Source organism: Neovison vison, chromosome 3, assembly GCF_020171115.1.
Source record: "Neovison vison isolate M4711 chromosome 3, ASM_NN_V1, whole genome shotgun sequence".
Lineage (NCBI taxonomy): Eukaryota > Metazoa > Chordata > Mammalia > Carnivora > Mustelidae > Neogale > Neogale vison.
In genome coordinates this window covers 198295381-198301273 of record NC_058093.1, presented here as the reverse complement: position 1 = coordinate 198301273, position 5893 = coordinate 198295381, and the positions used below count along the sequence as shown (strand labels likewise).

The following is a 5893-nucleotide window of genomic DNA, read 5'->3' as shown; positions in this document are numbered from 1 at the left end:
TGCATTTGGGATTTCACAGCTGCATAAAAGGAGCTTTCTCAGAGTGAAGAGAAATATCCAGAAGGCCCTGGAGAACAGATGACCGGTAATCAAGTCAATGACTAAAACAGCGGGAGGTGCCTAATAACGTGCCTTGTCATCTAGGTAATGAAAGTGCAGGGCAATGTCCAGGGGAGCCCTGGGGTTGAGCCGATTCAGCCTGGGGAGCTCCCCTGTGAGGTCTGTGTATCTCTGGGCCCAATCTGTCCACAGTTCTGAGGATATGGGCCTAGATTGGACATAGTTTAGTTTTCTCACATTTTTTTCTATCTCTCATTTACCTTTGTGGTTCCAAAAAAAATTTTTTTTTGTAAGATTTTTAAAATTTATTTCAGAGCAGAGAGAGAGAGCACGAGCTGGATGCGGGAGGAGGGAAAGGGAGAGAGAAGCAGACTCCCAGCTGAGCAGGGAGCCCCACTTGGGACCCTGAGATCATAATCTGAGCTGAAGGCAGATGCTTAACTGACTGAGCCACCCAAGTGCCCCGCAAATAGACCCTAGAAGTTGGAGCTTGGTGCAGACTAGGCTACTCCTGCCCGAAGACCCCAGAGGGACCTGGGACTGAGACCAGCAGAGACAGGTTGGGGATCATTCTTGGGACAGCAGACATGCCTATACTCACCCTCCATACCTTCTGTAGCCCGGCTCACCTTCCCACCTTCAGAGGGAAGGCTCTCTTTAACACCAGGCAGGCGCTGGCCCTCTAGTTCCAGCAGTAAGGGACACCAGGCAATCAGAAAAGGAAAAAAATAAATGACCTCTGTCTGGGTTGATATTCCAGACACAGAGGGGAAGATCGCACAGAGCGCAGAGCCCAGAAGCCAGCCTGCTGGGCTCACAGCCTGCCCCTCCGCTCCTGGCTGGGTGGTCCTGGGTTGGGGCTGAAAAGTTCTGCATCTCCATCTGTGAACTAGAGATGGAACAACAGTGCTTGCCTCCAAGGTTATGGGCGAGTGCACGGAAGCGGTGCAAACAATGGCATGTCTTTGGGATCAGAAAAGTAACCGCTGCCCCCATCATTAAAGTCAAGCTGGCCATCTTCAACAGAAAAAGAGGAAAATGGGATGCATTTCCACTTTGGCCTCAGTAGACCAGACTCTCTGATCTACCCAACACTGCAGCACAAGGAAGTTGTTCAATAAAAATGCGTCCTTTCCTTGGATTTGACCATTCATGGCTCTCCACCTCCTTCCCCTTCTTACTTGTTTGGGTGACCTGGGGGCTTCCACCCACTGGAGGGAGGCAAATGAAAGAGCAGGCACAGGACAGCCATGCCCAGTTAGTGTCCTGCAGCTAATGGGGTTGGGAGTGGGGGAAGCAAAGGGGCTTAGACGACCAGCATCTAGTTTCTGCTTGCAGTTCCAGGTGTAAGAGCTCAAGTGCTAGATGGAAATGTCAGAGGACTATGAGAACCACGTGATTCCTAAGAAGGGGTTCAGTGAGGAAGATGCAACCAAGACTTAGAATGATTTTAGCACCGTGAGCTACATTTCAATGCCTCCAGACATAGTTAGAGAAGTAGCCACTCAGGGACATCTGTGTAATACAGTGGTTCCAAGTGTAGGTTCTCAAGCCAAAGACACTGGGTTCAAACCCTGACTCTCCTGCTTTCCATGTGATGTTGGGGAAGAGATTATCCTCTACCACAGCACTGTCCAACAGAACTCTCTGCAATGGTAGAAATATTCCGTATCTGTGCTATACAACATGGGAGCCACAAGCCACCTGTGCACTGAATCCTTGAAATGTTGGCTAGCCCACACTTCAACTAATTAGTAACTAATTTTAATTGCTAATTTTAATTAACAAAATTGTGCCGCTCATTATGGTGGCCGTAGCCACACGTGATTATTAACACTGAATTAATTGGGGTGCCTGGATGGCTCAGTTGGTTAAGGATCCAATTCTTGATTTCAGTTCAGATCATGATCTCGGGATCATGAGATCGAGCCCTGAGCTGGGCTCCACTGAGTGTGGAACCTGCTTAAAATTCTCTCTCTCCCTCTCTCTCTGCCCCTCCCCAACCCCGTTCACACTCTCTTTCTCTAAAAAATGATGATAATAATAATAGTAATAATTGAATTAATTAATTAACTTGTAAAAGCTCCTGTTTTTCCTCCCCTATACCACGGGCATAATAACAGGATTTACCTCAGAACAAAATGAGGTAAAGTAAAGTAATGGGCCAAGTTCATGGTATATGCATATAATGAAAGTTTGCTGCTATTACGATTGCTTTTATTTGGTCCATAGTAGTTTCCTCCCTGCCCACAGCTTCCATTTCCTTTCATGTGACTAGCTCACCCACCTTGGGAATCAGTTCTGTGGGAGACAGAATAACAGCCCCCCTCCCAAGATGTCCACATTCGAATCCCTAGAAACCTGTGAGTATATCGGGTTACAGGGCAAGGGGGGATTTCAGTTTACAGGTAGAGTGAGGTTGCTGATCAACTGACATTATTTCAGATTATCCAGGTGGCCCCCATGGGATCACTCAAGTCTGCAACAACTGGAAAAGAAAGAAGGTCAAGAGAGGCAGCGTGAGAAACACACGAATGGTCACTGTTGACTTTGAACATGGAGGGAGGGACCATAAGCCGGAGAGCGGGGTGGCCGCTGGAAGCTGCAGGAGCAAGGAAAGGACGCTCCCCCAGAGCTTCCAGAAAGATGGGGTCCCGCCAACACCTTGACTTTAGCCCAAAGAGACACATTTCAGACTTCGGACCTCCAGAATGGCAAAAATAATAAATTTGTGCTATATGAAGCCACTGAGTTTGTGGCCATTTGTTACAACAGGAACAGGAAGTGAATACAAGCACTGACTTGCTGATTCCCTGAAAAGACTGCCCCTTGCCTGGCCCCAAAAAACCCCGCACAACAGGCTGCAGACCTGACTGGTCGACATCACGGTTAATTACAGACCTATAAATCACAGGGACCAAGGGGAGGAGCCTGAAAGACTTATTTAAAATAAGACTTAAGTTTTTCGCAAGAAAAGGATCTGCACTCCATTATGCTTTCAAAGTCCCATTTGTATGTTTCATTTCAGTTCTTCTCTAAATGGTGCAGAGCAAATTTCTAGTCCCTCCGTGCACCCCCTGCCCCGGGAAATCCATGGGGCTGTAAATGGAAATAAACTGACAGTGCGTGTAGATTTTTCCTCGCAGTGCACTATCTCCTTCTTTGCCAAACCTCTCTGCTTTCCTGAGGCACCTCCAAGGAAACAGGGCCCTTTTTGGGTGTGTTGAACGCTGCAGATCCTGAGGGGTGACAACGGGTCGGGGGCTTGTAGCCAGCCTCGAGGAATCCAGTCGGACCCTGAGGAGGAGGGAGGGCAAAGCCACGACTTCCGACGACACGCCTCTCCCGTTTACCATCAACCCCTAGCACAAATGCCTCGTGGGGCCATCCACATGCCTGCTTCTCGCCCCAAAGCACAACTTCGTTTCCAAAAAAACAGCCACGTTTGTACCAGATTCTGCTTGGTCTGATCAAAGCTGCTGATGCAAACTTTTCCTGCGGAGGAGAACTAATGCCGCAGACTTCTGGGGGGTGAGGCTTATTTCTAACATCAGCCTGGGAAGGAGATACAGGCCCACAGGCCCTTGTCCACAAATTCGAAATCCAAAAATGTCTGAACACCAAAAGTCTTCTCATAACTCATTTGGCAGCAAAACCTGGACTGACTGTCCCTGAGATGACACAGTGCTTATTTATCCAGTTTACTGCGAATATTCCTACAACTTCCTGCCAAAAACAGTGTTTCAGCCCAGAGCTCCCCCCCAAACCTCGCAAGGAGGGGGTACGGTGTTCCACAACACACACTCATCTATAACGGATTACTTCTCGAAATTCCGAAAACCTTCCGATTCCCTCAACACACTTGATTTTGGACAACACAAAGGTTTTGAATAATGGGTTATGAATTGGCACGAGATTTGGATGTCCCATCCCATCTTCCTTTCCCCTTCTCTTCGTTCTCCTAGGAACGTAAGATTGAACAAAAATCTCTTTTCCTCCTCGATGAGAGTTCTTGTTTAAAAGGATGTGTCAATTTCAAAATTGGTAAAAAGTACAACGGCAAGTCTGGGTCAGCTGCTGCTTTATCTGCACTCCGCACCTCACACCCTTTTCTAATGAGGAGGCTGATCGAAGTTGTCACCCGTCCCCCAGGTTGGGGGGGGGGGTCTCTGAGTCAGTATTATCCATGTTGACGTACCAAACCAAACGATCTACTACACTCGGCATATTCACTTCCTCCATGCCAGGTTTCCTAGAAACCAAAAATGAAGACGCAACATGTCCTGCAACACCAGAAGCAAAGCCTGATTCCAGAATCTGGTAAACCCATTGGTCCTCCAGTCAGCCGCAGGGCCTCCCTGCCATTATTGAGCTCCAAAACCTTAGCTCTGTCAGCCACTTGACAGCCCAAAATATAACAGAAGGTGGCATTTCTGGCCATTCACAACTCCATCTGTCTCTGCTGGACGCCCTGGATTCTTCCAGAAAACAGCCTAGCCTCAGGTTGTGTGGGAACCCAGGGCTGGCCACAGGAAGTTGAATTTATGCTACCATTTGGCTGTGCAAAAATAATCCTGTTTCTTAGGAACATTCTGTTGGGTGTCTTTCAAAGATTCTAAAATATAATCTGTGAGGTTGCATTCATTTAAGCAGAATAAATGAAAAGTCGAGTTAACTAGATTATTTGTAGAAAAGAATGGGCTATTGGGGAAAAGTGGAGCTTGGCATTCAGAGTTTATGATTTTACCCCAACTGATTTCACTGCGTAGTTGCTCATCTAACCACAGCGGTACCTGGGGGTCACCTGTCTTCACACCTGCCTTGTTTATTAGGTGGGGAGGAAATTCTTTTACCGTGAGACAAGCTGTCTTGCTTTGGGCTCCTGCAAAAGCAGACCCTCAGTCAGGATTTGAGTATAGGAACACTACTTGAAAGGTGGAAGTAGGGGGTAGGAATTGAGGCAGGCAAGGAAAGGAAGCCAGTGCAACGATGTGTCCCTTCCATCTGCGACTGTAGGCAGTGGAGCCCACCCCCTCAGTAAGCTTCTAGGCAAGGAAGCAAAGCAAGTTCCCCAGAGTGACCCTGCCCAGAAGGGATGACTCTTCCTTAAAGTGGCACTCGAGTTAATAACTGCAGTAAATTACATAAGAATAAATATGTAAATAAATATAAATAAATAAGCTATATTAGTAAATCCCAAACAAGTACGAGAAGGAAATATAAAATCACTGTTAGGCAAACAACACACTAGTCTTCCCATCCAAGTACTAACCAGGCCCGACCCTGCTTACCTTCCGAGATCAGACGAGATCGGGCGCGTTCAGGGTGGTATGGCCGTAGACAAACAACACACTAGTCTTAGCGGCAGGCAAGACCCTCCACTGGATCCTGATATCAGTGAGCCAAAGTCTGAGGAGAAATGGAATGTTTGCAAGGTTTCAAAGAATCTTCCCCTGGGGTGGTCCGCAAAGGGGAAATGGGACTATTACAAAGGAGAAAGTTGGCAGGCATTTCCTGAATCAAGTGATCGAGTTTAACAACACTAGGAGTGAGGCCCTAAGGACAGCAAGTGCCCCCCCCCCAGCACGGTCTATGATGTCATAGAGAGAGAGGCCTGACATCACCCTGGGGCATTCTTGCCAAAAATACACAAGCTCATTTAAACATGGGGAAACATCAGACAAACCCAGACAGAAGGTCATTCTCAGAAGTTGGTTTGTGAACTGGGAATTCAGACATCAATTGCCTAGAGCCATTGGTTGAGGGTTTTGTGGGTGGGTGGTAATCCACCCCCACACCCCCCCACCCCACACACCCCCCCACCCCACACTTC

General features: G+C 47.7%; 1 pseudogene; it reads right to left on the bottom strand.

Annotated features, from left to right (window-relative positions):
- Positions 1-5294: 5294 nt before the first annotated feature.
- On the bottom strand, positions 5295-5402 carry LOC122903754 (annotated as a pseudogene).
- Between the last annotated feature and the right edge of the window lie 491 nt (positions 5403-5893).